The 14,758-nt window shown below is 35.8% G+C and overlaps 1 protein-coding gene across 1 annotated transcript in view; it reads right to left on the reverse strand.

Moving 5' to 3' along the window:
• TAF3 (TATA-box binding protein associated factor 3) overlaps positions 1 to 14,758 on the reverse strand; it is a 237,466-nt gene that overhangs the window by 107,742 nt on the left and 114,966 nt on the right. The window lies entirely within an intron of this gene.

The raw sequence follows: 14,758 nt of genomic DNA on the forward strand, positions 1-14,758 counted from the left end.
GCAATCCAAGCTCCTTGGTCTTCCTGAGTATTGTATTCCAAGCCTTGCAATCCTTCAATGTTGAAGCTGCCAGGTCCCATACAATCCTGACTGTGGCTCTATGATATTTAAATTGCTTCTTTCTGGCTGCTTGGAGTATTTTCTCCTTCACCTAATAATTCTGGAATTTGGCTACTATATTCCTTGGAGTTTTCCTTTTGGGGTCTCTTTCAGGAAGTGATTGGTAGATTCTTTCAATGACAATTTTATCCTCTGATTCTATAATATCAGGGCAGTTCTCCTTGATAATTTCCTGGAATATGGTATCTAGACTCTTTTTCTGATCATGGCTTTCAGGCAGTCCAATAATTCTCAAATTGTCTCTCCTGGATCTATTTTCCAGGTCAGCTGTCTTTCTAATGAGGTATTTCACATTTTCTTTTATTTTTTCATTCTTTTGATTCTGTTTGACTGATTCCTGGTGTCTGATGGAGTCATTTGCATCCAACAGTCCAATTTGAATTTTTAAGGCATTGTTTCCTTCAGTGAGATTATGCACCTCCTTTTCCACTTGGCTAAATGAATCTTTTAAGGAATTGTTTTCTTCAGTCAATCTTTGTGCTTCCTTTTCCAAGCTGCTGATCTTTTTTCATAATTTTCTTGTGTTGCTTTCGTTTTTCTCCCCATTTTTTCTTCTACCTCTCTCAATTGTTTTTTTTTGTTTGTTTGTTTTGCAGGGCAATAAAGGTTAAGTGACTTGCCTAGGGTCACATAGATAGTAAGTGTCAAGTATCTGAGGTCGGATTTGAACTCAGGTCCTCCTGAATCCAGGGCTGGTGCTTTATCCACTACACCACCTAGCTGCCCCTCTCAACTGATTTTTTTTTTAAGTGAGGCAATTAGTGTTAAGTGACTTGCCCAGGGTCACACAGCTAGTACTTGTTAAGTGTCTGAGGCTGGATTTGAACTCAGGTACTCCAGATTCCAAGGCCAGTGCTCTATCCACTGCACCATCTAGCTGCCCCTCAACTGATTTTTTAAATCCTTTTTGAGCTCTTCCAAGAAGGCTTTTTGGTCTTGAGACCAATTCATCTTCCCTCTTGAGGCTTCACATTTAGGCAATTTGAGAGTACTGTCTTCTAAATTATCTCACATTTGACGATTGTGTCTCTCTGTCTTTTTGTAGGCTCTGTAGTTTCAGAATTTGTTTAGAGGCTTGATTTAATGTTCTTTTTGAGGGAACTGAAGGAGAGCTCAGGCAACTTGCTGGATTCTGTACTCCATCTTGGCTCCGCCCCCACAATCTGCTTTTTAATTAGAGTGGTGCCTCTGGAGTCAAAAGACCTCAGTTTAAATCATACATCTGACATTTACTATCTTTGTGACTTTGGGCAAGTCATTTCACCTGTTTTGGTCTCAGTTTCTTCATATGTAAAATGAATAAATTGGACTAGGTGGCCTCTGATGTTCCTTCCAGTTTCACATTTATGATCCTTGGTAAAGAATCATAAAATGGAGACATCTGCTACATGCTCCATTGCCTGTTTCCCCCTTCAATCTCTAAAACAAGCTACTCAAATTTTCTGCATCTTATATACATACATATGTAAATACATGCACACACATATATATATACTTATATGTATATATAAACTCAACAACTCCACAAACATCAATAAAACAATGAAAATATAAAAACAAAGATAAAGTAAAGAATAAAAAGTTTCAACTCTAAGAGGTAGCTTGAGGGTTAAGTTCTAGGCCAGTGTAAATATTGACTTAGAAGAAAATACTTTCTTAACCAAAATTCTAAGTGTACTTAAAGCAACACTATAATCTAAAAAGCTTCTGGACATAAAAAAGGGAAATTGTTTTCATATGGCATGAAAGCTTTTTATCTCCTTAACTACACAGATGCATGCAACTTTCAAAAGCAATGGCATTTCCCCAAAATAAACAGAAAAAGTACTTGCCAATCCGATCCTAACTTGTATCCCTAAAGCTTAAACATACAGGAAAAATGCTATTTGCCTCTATTTATCAGAATCAAATGTAGTACTAAGTTTCTTTCTTTACTGCTGCTTCTTTCTTATGATTTTAAAATTCCACACTAGATCTTTCAAAACCTAGACTAAAATTTCAAGTTGCAAGTCCTTCATTCATGTAAATAGCTCTTACTATTGGCCAATAGTGACAAAAATGTTTTGTACTATCAGTACAAGTCCTCATTGGTTTATGCTTCATATTACCTTTATGCTATGTACTCTTTTTTAATATGAAAAGGCTTAAATTTGAAACATCAAAACCAAATACATTTGTAGTATCATAACTCAGTTATTTCAAGAGACTTAGTCTAGCTAATATTTTGACTGTCATCAGACCATGAAGTTAATACCAAAATGATGTTATAATCAACAACAATTTGGTGCTATGGAAAGAACACCAGATAGGTTCCAAAAGATCTAAATTTAAAGTCCATTAGGCCACTAACTTAATTTATAACTTTGAGCAATTCACCTATTTGTTTCTTCATTTGTAAAAAGGAGCTATGAAATCATAGGTCAAGATCAGAAAGATGGTGGTGAAATTAGATGATCCTAAGTCCCTTCCAAGGCTATGAGATGATGAATTATTTACATTCTAATTGGGGAGAAAAAACAGGTGGCCTCTCAGAAACCTAATGTCTTCCAGGGTCATACAGAAAGTTAAACAAGCCATTTGGAAGGCCTTGGGGTGGTTTTATTTTTCTATTTTATTACAAGAAGAAGGAAATTAGAGGAAAGGAATACAGTGGGAAGAAAAAGGAAGAGGAAGGAGAGGGAACTTATTTTAATAAGGACATGTTGAAATGAACAATATACAAACACAGAAGTGATGGAAAAAGCTGTATATCCCATGAACTTCAGTTTTATCTGAACCAGACTAAGAAGAGTTGAATATAGTCAGGCACTAAAGTTGCCTCCAGTTCTAACAGTCTATGATTCTACACTCAAAGAAAAGAGAGCAAAACCAATCATTAAGCAGCCATGTGGTATGACCTGAAGGGCAGAAAACAAGATACAACTTTTGAAATTTCTACTGAAATAATTTTTCCTGTTTCCAGAGGGCCATATTCAGGTTACCTGACAGGGAATATGTTAACAAATTAGCACACAAAGGAGGCAGTGGTACAGTGAAAGAAGACTGGTTCTGTAGTAAGAATGTTGTTGTAGTTTGGTCATTTCAGTCATATCCTATTTAGGATTCTCTTGGCAAAGATATTGGAGTGGTTTGCCATTTCCTTCTCCAACTCATTTTCCAGATGAAGAAACTGAGGCAAACAGGGTTAAGTGACTTGCCCCGGGTCGCATAGCTAGGAAGTGTCTGAGGCCATATTTGAACTCAGGAAGAGACTCCAGGCCTGGCTTTCTATCCACTGTGCCACCTAACTGCTCTGGAGTAAGTGGACCTGGGTTCAAATCCCAGCTGTCTGCTGACAGCAGATGTGAATTTGGGCAAATCACTTAACTTCTAGAGCTTGAGCTTCCTCCTCTGTAAAAATGGATGAGGGGTAGCTAGGTGACACAGTGGATAGAGTACCGGCCCTGGATTCAGGAGGACCTGAGTTTAAATTCGGCCTCAGACACTTAACATTTACTAGCTCTGTAACCCTGGGCAAGTCACTTAACCCCAACTGCCTCACCAAAAAAAAAAAAAAGGATGAGGTAGCTTCTGATGTACTCCCAGTACTATGATACTATGATCCTGTGAACACTTCTGAAGAAATGGAAGTCTAGGTAAGTAAATTTTAATAAGCATAGGAACTGGAAGTTCAGGGTGGGGATAGGGAGTGGGGAAATACTATTTCAATGCTTTGTCTGGGGCTACTTTTCACATAGGGAAAAAGATGAAATATTAATTATGATGCAATTTTTCAAGCTTTTTACAAAATATTTTTCATGTCATACCAATACCATATCAAATTAATCAATCAAGTATTCAACAGGTATTTATAAAGTAGCTACAATGTGTCAGGAACTCAAGTAGGCATTGGGAATAAAAAAACCCAAATAAGATACTTAGATACAAAGACAAATTAGACACTTAGCACTCTATGTGCAGGTCACAGTTTTTCAACTGAACCTATTTAACTTTTAAAAATGAAATTATTGGCAAAGACAAAATAATTAGGCAATGACAATTCATACAATACAATCAATCAATAACACAGTATATTAAGAATAGTGACAGAAATATGAAGATGATGATGTGTTATAAATAGCTACATATATATTGACCTGTAAAAAATGCACTGTTTCCCTAACATTCTGCACAATGAAAAACTAAAATGCTATATAAGCAAGCCAACCTGAAATGACACCTAGTATTATAAATGGCCTAATCTATATGTTAATACTGTTGTATCACATAACTGCAGCAAGACTGAGATAACAATATGACTTTGGGGTTTCTATGGCTACATCCTGGGCTAGCGTGCCTGAAAGGGTTTAGCTGCTGACACCACACACACATTCTGAGTGCTTCTCTTTGGTTATTTATGATATGATTTATGATAACGACAACATCTCCTATTTTCTCTCCTCGTCAGATACAATAAATTGCTATCGTTAATCACCCTTCTTGGTTTAGCTATGATTACAATAATATAATAGCACCTACCTATGGGTAATATCATGTATTAATTTTTAAAAAAGAAATACACAAAAGTAGACTTCTTTGGACGATGTCAATGAATTATTTTAAAAATCTTCCTTTAATTACTTTTGAATGAAACTCTACTGAGTCTATAACGAAGATTCTATGCAGTTATAATCCTCTATGTAGATGAAATTCATGATCAAATGCTACAAACTGCTATTTCATACTTTCTTAAATTTATCATAAATAACGCGTTTTTCCTTTGAATTAAAAAATAGCAAAATTTTCTATGTTGCTTTGTTGCAATTAAGTCTCACTGCTAATTTTTTTCACATGAAGGCAAAAATTCAAATTCCTACTGCAAGTAGCATCAAATCTTTTTGCATACAACTGTTTTAAAACAAAAATAACAGGGATTATTTCCAGGGTTTGATTGCTTAATGTATACGAAATGAATACTTCATTGAAAAAAATTAAGAATTCTACTTTCAAACTTCATTTTCACAAATCAAACTGGATATAGTTTATTTAAGAATCAAAGTTTAACATTAGTTTATCTAACTTCTGAATTGCTTAAATTTTCATGTTTTGATTTTTGGTATTTTTTTTTATCCACCAACAAAATTTATAGTTATAAAATTCAGTCCTTGCTGTCACTTCTGCTACACTAAGAAAGCCAACCAACTTAAATCATAGATCTCAGATTGTTGTTTAAGCTATGAAATGTAGTTTCAATTAGTGATGCAGTGCAAAATATTTTTATTTTAATTAAAATTACTTTAGTAACTAAAAGGCTAATCACTAACCTATAAGAATGAAGAAAAAGGGTTTTTTGAACTATATGAAATAATCAAAACTAAAATATGGCTAAATTAAGGGAAAATCTAAGCTGTTACTACTGTTAATCACTTTTATGTTCCTCTAACGTTCTGGAATTCCAGTTTCTTCCTTTTTCATTCTGTGTATCTATACAGAAAAGACTCTTTACCAAGTAGTAGGTCTTGTATATTCAATGCTTCTTTCCCAGTCTACCTTGCCATACTGTCGCTGGATTTGGAACAGAACTTACAGGGAATAAGGCATTTAATGTTAAGCCTTTCCTTAAAATTATATTATTAGTAGGACTTCTCATTTCCAACTACCACTCTTGCTTGTGTTTTAGTTTTCCTAAATTATCTGTGCCTATTTATAAGGGAAGGCAGTGGGGTGATACAGTGGATAGAACGCTAGGCCTGCAGTCAGGAAGACTCATCTTCCTGAGTTCAAATCTGGTCTCCAACACTTATTAGGTAGGTGACCCTGGGCAATCACTTAACCCTGGTTGCCTCGGTTTATTCATCTGGAAAATGAGTTGGAGAAGAAAATGGCAAACTACTCCAGTATCTTTGACAAGAAAACCCCACATGGGTCATGAAGAGTTGGACAAAACAACTGAACAACATTTCTAGGGCATCCTACAAAAGTGAAAGAAAAAGAAAAAGTAAGTCAATGTGATCACCTAAAATTAAGGAAAAGTAATTTGAAAGAAGATCCATTTTAGAGTGACAATATAAAGTACTAACAGATATGGCACAAGTATATTTGTACAATATGCCTTCCCATGCAAAGTTTCTATAGTAATCAAGTTCTGCATACAGAAGTAATAGCCAACTCAGCAGGCTATAAGGGGAAAAAATTACTCTGCTCAGTGTAAACTTTTCTGTGCACTCCAAACTCTTGACCCCACAATTCTCAGAAGACGGTCATCAGATGATGCTTTTCTCCCAGGATTGGACAGACCATGAAAATATTCTCAAATTTTAACATAAAATATATACCACTAAAATTATATAACCTTTCACAGATAATGTCACAGCAGAAGTCACTTCAAGATGTTGCTGTGCCTCAGACTTATTACAAAAATACAATTACACCAGGTAGGCGCGTGAGTATGTTAATAGAGAATTATAGCTAAAAGAACATCTGATAAAGGTGTTTGCTGCTGAGATGCTAGAAATCAAATATTGTATATGGAAAATTAAGGCTGGACTAAAAGGTGAACGTGGTACTGTAGAAGACAACAGGCCTGACATAGAAAGCACAATAACAACAATACGAGCTAACTTACATAGTCTGAATGGACTTATGATTTCATTATTGGAGGGGTTGGAACTCCTTCCACCTCTGCTCTGTAACTTAGAGTCTTAAGAGAGTTGTCTGGGGCACAAGAGATTTTGACTAGTCCAGGGTCACGCAGACAGTATTATATCAGAAGTAGAACTTGAATCCAGGGTTTTAGACTATGAGACCAACTTTCTAAACACTAAGTCTCTAGAGCACTTGAATATTTGTCAAATACCTTTGAAATAGGATTTCATTTGAGCCTTACAAGAATTATTTCAGTTAAGTACTATAAGCATTATCCCAATTTTGCAAATGAGGAAAATGAGGTGCAAATAATTTAAGTGACTTGTCCAAAGACAAAGTGTTAGAGGAAGGAACTGAATCCAGGTCTTTCTTGACTTCAACCCCAGGACTCTTTCCACTATATTATTATGCCTCTTTCAACAAGTATACAGTAATTCAAAGGAGAAACTGACAGGAAAAAGGGTCAGAAAAATATTTTTGCTCTCAGGTGTCTCAGCAGCCAATATACAGAGTGGAAATTATAAACTAAATCAATGTTACTACAAGGAGATAAATATAAAGTTAGACAGCAATCATGACTGGAAAACTATACCCAAACAATGTTTTGATTTGTTTTGCTTAACTAGCTACATTTGTTATAAAGGAAGGCTTGATTTGGAGGAAGGAGATTAACAGGTATTGATAAATATGGGGAGGGAGGGAGGGAAAAGGGACAGGAGATGCATTTCTTTGAAGCCATCACTTACATGTCACCTTAGAATATGTATTAACCAGATAGGGGAATTACAATTACAGTTAGACATGCAAGTAACAACTCTTAAGAAAAAAATTTATTCAAAATGTTTAGAGAAAAGCAACTAAAGTGACCAGTGAAGCTGTACAGGGATCTTACTGATGAGTGAACACCTAGAAGTTCAGTGGTATTTCATAAGATTCTGTCCTTGATCCTAGATTGTTAAAGATTTTTATCAGTGACTTAGATAAAGACATAGAAGGGAATCATCAAATTTTTGGAAGATGCAAAACTATGCAGAATAGCTTATGTGATGGATGATAGAATTTGAATCCAAAAACATTCTGATAGGTTGACATAAACAAAAAGAAATTTAATAGGAAGAAATATAAACCTCTACCACTAGGTTTTGAAAAAAGCAAATGCACAAGTATAAAATCGATGGATGAAATCTGATTAAACAGCAATTCAAAAGAAAAAGACCTGAGAGTTTCTGTTAACCATACGCTCTGTAGGAGAGGCAGCATCATGTAATAATTAGAAAGCTGATCTTGGGGTCTTAAAGACCTGCATTCAAGTCTGGCTGATATATATGGACTGTGTAACCTTGGATGAGTTGCTTAACCCTTCAGGGCCCCAGGCAACATTCCAAGACTAATTGCAGTTCAGCTGCAAATCCGAATTAATAGAGGAGGTAACCTCACCAAGTGTTCCCAACACCAATGAAATCAGGTGATGCAGAAAACACCCACCAACACCTTACAGGTGAACAGTTTCTGACTCAACACATGGAAGAAGAATTATCTTACAATTAGACAATCAAAAAACAGAAATGGTTGACTTAGGAGTAGTTAAGTAGTTAGCTTTAGCTCCCTGTCAAAAATTTGGATTAAAAAGGCATTGAGCATATCAGGAATATTAAAGAAGTGATTCTTGACCTGGAGTGGAGATAGAATGATATAGTAGAAAGAATATTGGACTGGAAGTCAGAATAGAGCTATGTTCTAGTTCCAGTTTGTTCATCTATAAAACAAGGAAATTAGAAGAAATGATCCTTAAGGTCACTTCCAATTCTAAAACTGAACTGAATTTTATTCTCTTCTATTCTATGCCAGAAAAGATGACTTGTAAAAGCCTTTTCTAATTCTTTCATTGACTAAAAAAATTATGTAAAATAATTTCCATGATGTTAACTACAAGTTTTGACAAGCTTCAAACTAATTTCTGAACAAACTGAACCAATGTTATAGACATTACAATTGAAATGTATGATCATATAGAAGCAGAAAAAGAAAAACAGTCTTACAATCTTTACATTTATCCACAAATTGTTAGGGGGGAAAAAAAACCTAAGAAAGGAAAAAAACTGTCATTCTACCAATGCAAAAAATATTTACATAACAAAAGAAAGCTTAAAGTAACAATAAAATAATCACCATTGAAACAGCCAAGATTTTTAAAACTTCAATATATATAGATAGATCCCACAGCAGAAAAGTAAACAACTGTTAGCCACATAAAACACACCAAACATGCCTAACCAATACCAATATCCAACCGTTGCATGGTAAACTTTCAAACCATTCCTCTAATGCTGTATAAAAAGCCTGAGGCCATGCACAGCAAGGAATTTAGATCCAGAGCACTTGTTTATTTTTGAGAAAGTATTTCTATTCTGTTCTGCACAAGTCTCACTACCATGAAAATGAATATAAAATGAAGAATTGAAAAATACTGTTATGATGTTTGATGTTACATTATCATATATGCACTTTCTCTTAGGCACATGCTAATATTTGCTTTTACCTAAACCTCTTCATTCCAATGCAAGATTTTCCCAGTGCTATGAATGACCTTGACAAAATTCTAGAAAAAATACCTTAGGACCTGCGGCTGTAAAGCTATTTTAGAATTAGCTCTGAATAATTGTCCCACAATATGAGTTTCTTGATTAATTGCTTAAGATAAGGTCTCATTTTCCTTGCTGGCCTCCAGTGGCTCCCCCTACTTCCCATAATCACTTTTGTCTCATTCTTCAGTACATAGGAAGACTAAGAGAAAAATCTGAGATATGGCAATTCCATTACTTGAGGATTAGCTAAGAGATAACCCTTTGTATTCCATTACTGACCATTATTTGAGTAATTATTCAATCAAGTTTTGTACATTTGAAAGATGCACTAATTGTTTTCTAAAGCTCAGTCTAGCTGTATAACAAACTGAAAAAAGTATGTCCTTTAACACTGTGAAACTACATTTAGATTACAAATGAAATAAAGAAGTAACTTTTTATTTAGTTCTATATTACTATTTTTAAGACAAAAAATAAAAAAATCGAACTAAGCATGATTAGATAAACTGCTGAAGGTCTCACTGACTAGAAAGGTGGGATTCTATTTTGACTCTATTTATACCTTATAAAGGTCATATTTCTGCATAATATAGACAGAAAACTGGCAAGAGACAGTTATTCCATACAATTCCAACCATTTACTTAATTATTTAATTGTTCAGCCACCTGAATTTTGGGAATTCCAGGATGTAAACTGGCAACCATGCCTAAAAAAATTAATTTTCATAACTTCTTTTTAAACAAAAAATAAAACCTAGAACAGTTAAAAGCCTCAAACATTTAAATGAATAATTATGCAATGACTTATTTTCCCCCTTGTAAGATCACAGACCGAGAGCTGGAACGGGACTCAGATACCATCTAGAAAAATCCCTTCATTTTAAAGATGGGGAAACTGAGGCCTAGAGAAGTTAAAAGATTTGTCTAAGTCTATACAGATAGTAAGTGGTAGGGACAGGATCTATGTGCCTTCAACTTCAGCACTCTGGTAAAGATAGTGCACCAAACTCATTAGCTATTGCTTTGAAATGTATTACAGAAGACTGAAAATTCAACATTCAAAAGACGTTTTTCAAGTACCTATCAGGAGCAGAGTACTATGTTAGGTTTGGTGATACAAACATAGAAACAAAACAATTCCTGTCCTCAAGTAGTTACATTCTATTTGGGGGACTGGAAAAAAGATAGGGAAAAAATTAAAAGGAGAGATAGAGGGAAAGTAGGGGGAGGTAGATATGGGGGAGGGGAGGAGGCTACAGAAGATATCTGGTTTTAACCCCTTCATTTTCCAAATAAGGAATTGAGGCCCAGAAAGCTAAGTGATTTGCCCAAGATATACATAAGGAAGGGAGAAAGAAGAAAATCACTGTGGACTCTCCCCCCCCCCCAAAAAAAGGTGGGATAAAAATGTGGTGCTGCTCTAGGGCAAAATCTTGGTCTAGATGAAAAATTGATCAAAATTCTAAAACTGTATTATGTTTTGTGAGCTTAAGTTTCCCACTACCTATGCTTTTGCATAGGTTAAAAAACCCCATAAAGAAAAAAAAACAACCTATGTTGTAAGCTTAGCAGCACAATTATTGAGCAGGATGGGCCCAAAAAACGAACTGGGGACAACATAGTATAGAATTTTAGCCTAGTAAAATAATTAATTTGATGAAAGTGACTCACAAAGAGGCAAAAGACAGTCTCTGACCTCAAGGAAGTCATAATCTAATGGGGAAGACAACATGTAAACAAATATGTACAAACAAGCTATATAAAGAATAAACAGGAATTAAGAGGGGTTGATTGGGAAAAGTTTCCTATAGAAGATGGGGTTTTTGTTGACACCTGAAGGAAGCTAGGGAAGCCAGGAGGCAGAGTAGGAGGGAGAACTTTCCCAGCACCTGGACAGCCACAGAAAATGCCTGGGGCAGAGAGAGTGTGTTATTCATGGAATAGAAAGAAGACCACTGTCACTGGATTGAAAAGTACATGACAGGAAGTAAGAAGATTGGAGGGCAGGGAAAGTGAGAGAGGATTAAGTTATTAAGGGTTTTGAATGCCACAGTATTTATTTTTTTTAAACAATTCTTTTTTTCCTTCCCAGGGGCAATGAGGGTTAAGTGACTTGCCCAGGGTCACACAGCTAGTAAGTGTCAAGTGTCTCAGGCCACATTTGAACTCAGGTCCTCCTGAATCCAGGGCCAGTGCTTTATCCACTGAGCCACCTAGCTGCCCCAATGCCACAGTATTTTGTATTTGATCCTGAGGGGAAGAGGGAACCATTGAAGTTTACTGAGTAGGAGGGTAACATGGCTGGACCTGTGTTTTAGGAAAATCACTTTAGAAGCTGAATGAAGGATGGACTAGAGTGAGGAGAGACTTGAGGAAGGCAGACTCACTAAGCAGTCTATTGCAATAATCCATGTGTGAGGTGATGAGGCCTGCTTGTACCTCAGTGCTACTGCCCCATAGCAAAAAGAGAGAAGGGGGTATATTTGAGAGATGTTGCAATGCTGAAACAATGACACATGTGCATACATTCATTTTCCCTCTACATATAGCTTATGGAATCAGTCTGATAGTCATGCTTAGAGAGAGAGAGAGAGAGAGAGAGAGAGAGTGTGTGTGTGTGTGTGTGTGTGTGTGTGTGTGTGTGTGTGTGTGTGTTTAAGTATCAGTGGTAAGTGGGAATGTCACTTTCTACTTTCCTATACCTCTTCATTCCACTCCTTGTTATGATATACTATTAGTTTCCCTAACCATAGAATAACAGCAAGGACCAAATTCCATATTTTTATGTGCTATTTCTATTTTAACAAAATAATGGCCTTTATAATTAATTTATAGAAAGAAATGGGACTTATTTTGCCCAGTTCTCTTAACCAAAAGCTATGTTCTGCTGTACAATTAGTAACACAATTAATTTAAGAGTATCATGAGGTGATTTTTCTTCTTCATTCATTTTAATACTTAAAACACAATAGACCACACTCACAAGTAAACTATGATTCAAAAATACTGACAATGCTGGACATTATATTTAAAATATTGCCTTGGCTGAAAAATAGTAAAAAATACATCCTAACTTAAAAGAGGTAATCAGGAAAAGGAAAGAAAACATCAATTTTCAATAAATTTTCCTACTGCTTTACTCCCTGTATTTTTGTGTTATTTTAATGTCATTCCATTTAATTTGCCTAGTATATATTGTAAGCCCACAAGACAGGGAGAGCGTCTGTTCCAAGTGTTTCTTGGCATTCAGTACATTTTAAGTAATGATTTAGATTCCATTGCTGAATATGTTACTACTTGCATCTATCAAGTAAGACATTTCAGAAGGTAAATCAAATTGTCAAAGAGAATTTTGTCATTTTTCGTATTTAATAATACACCTGTACATTAAGAATTATTTCTAAATTATTTCCTAATTAAAACATCATATACAGTAATATACATCAAAATATAGCTAAACTTTTTGTGAAAGCAAATAACTGAAATCAAAGTAGATGCCTGCTGATTGGGGAATGGCTAAACTGACATGAGAATTTAAGAGAATATTACTGGGCTATAAAAAATGACAACTATAATAAGTACGGAGAAGCACAGAAAGATTTAAGCAATCTGATGCAGAGTGAAGTAAGCAGAGCCAGGAAAACAATATAAACAATCACTACAACAATGTAAATGGAAAGAACAACAACAAAACAATCAAAAGGATATCTTGCAAAATTACAAAGAACAAGCAGAGCTCCAAAGACGAGATGAGATGGCACTTCCCCCCGACTTTATTCCTTTGCAAAGATAGGAGATTCAGAGGTGTGGAACATCAATCAATCAATTAATAAACATTTCTTAAGTGCCTACTATGTGCCAGGCTCTATGCTAAACTCTGGGGATACAAAAAGAGGCAAAAGAAAGTCCCTGCCTTCAAGAAGCTTTACAATCTGATGGGGGAGAAAACATACAAACAAACATACACAATTGATATACCAAATAGGAGATAATTAATGGAGGGAAGGCACTGGAATTAAGTGTTGGGGAAGGCTTCCTATGGGAGGCTGAATTTTAGTTAGGACTTAAAGAAAGCCAGGGAGGTCAATAGGCAGAAGCAGAAAGAGGAGAGCAGTCCAGGCATGGGGGACAGCCAGATAAAATACCCAGAGCTGAGAGATAGAGTCACTGGCTCAAAGTGGGGGGTGGGGGTAGAGTGAGTGGTGGAGTACGGTGTGAGAAGAATGGAAAGGTAGTAGGGGGCTAGGTTATGAGGGTTTTGGGATGCCAAATAGAACATTATGCATTTGGGTGGGGGAAGGGAGTGTGAAACATGATCAGACCTGAGCTTTAGGACAATCACTTCAGTGGCTGAATGGTGGATGAACTAGGCAGAGCCTGGACTTAGTGATCAATGAAGATGTAGATTATGTAAAGAGAAGTTAAAACTGTGCAGTATATCACTATTTATTGTAAAAATTACCTACTGAATACCTAGCAAGACACAATCTGGTGGCTAAACTAGAAATTCACTACATTCCATAAACTGACAGATGACATTTTAAATACAGACTTCAAAATATCCTGGAAAATTCAACCAATATACTAGAACTATACTAGAACTGGACCATTATCAGTCCAAACTGTTGCCTACAATAAAACACCAGGATAAAGTATCAATTCACAAAAATTAAGATGCATATTTTAGTAGTAATTGCCAGGGGGCAGCTAGGTGGCGCAGTGGATAGAACACCAGCCCTGGATTCAGGAGGACCAGAGTTCAAATCCGACCTCAAACACTTAACACTTACTAGCTGTGTGACCCTGAGCAAGTCACTTAACCCCAATTGACTCACCTCCCCCCAAAACAATTTTTTTAAAGTAGTAATTGCCAGACCAAATATTCATAATGTATACACAGTATGGAACAGAAAAGCTTTTGAAATGCAGTCTTACCAGGAGATCAAAATCATGTGGAAACAAGATGATGTGCTCATCGTCCCTGTTATCCTATCTGCTACTGGAGTTGAAATGAAGATGAAGAGTGAATAAACATACAGAAAATGAGCTTGTGTCTTAATACTCTACTCAACTACAAAAAGCAGATGAATAATAAATCCAAGTCACTGAACACTAAGTATAAAAAAATAGGACAGTGACTTGTCCCAGCATCTTCTCCATCTCAAACTTCATGAAAAAATAGGAGAATAATATAATGAAGCAGGAAAGAGCAAATGGACCCATTTGCCCCACTATTATTTGATATAACTCTAAAAATGATGCAACAAGACAAGAGAAATAAAGATCTAAAGACAGGCACCTCTAGGTGGAATAGTGGATAGAGTTGGGAAGACCTGAATTAAAATCTGTCCTCAAATACTTGCCATCTGTGTGACCCTGGGCAAGTCACTTAACCTCTGCCTCTAGGCATCTAAACAATCATTTAGAAA

The sequence above is a fragment of the Dromiciops gliroides genome, chromosome 5 (assembly GCF_019393635.1).
Source record: "Dromiciops gliroides isolate mDroGli1 chromosome 5, mDroGli1.pri, whole genome shotgun sequence".
Taxonomy (NCBI): Eukaryota; Metazoa; Chordata; class Mammalia; order Microbiotheria; family Microbiotheriidae; genus Dromiciops; species Dromiciops gliroides.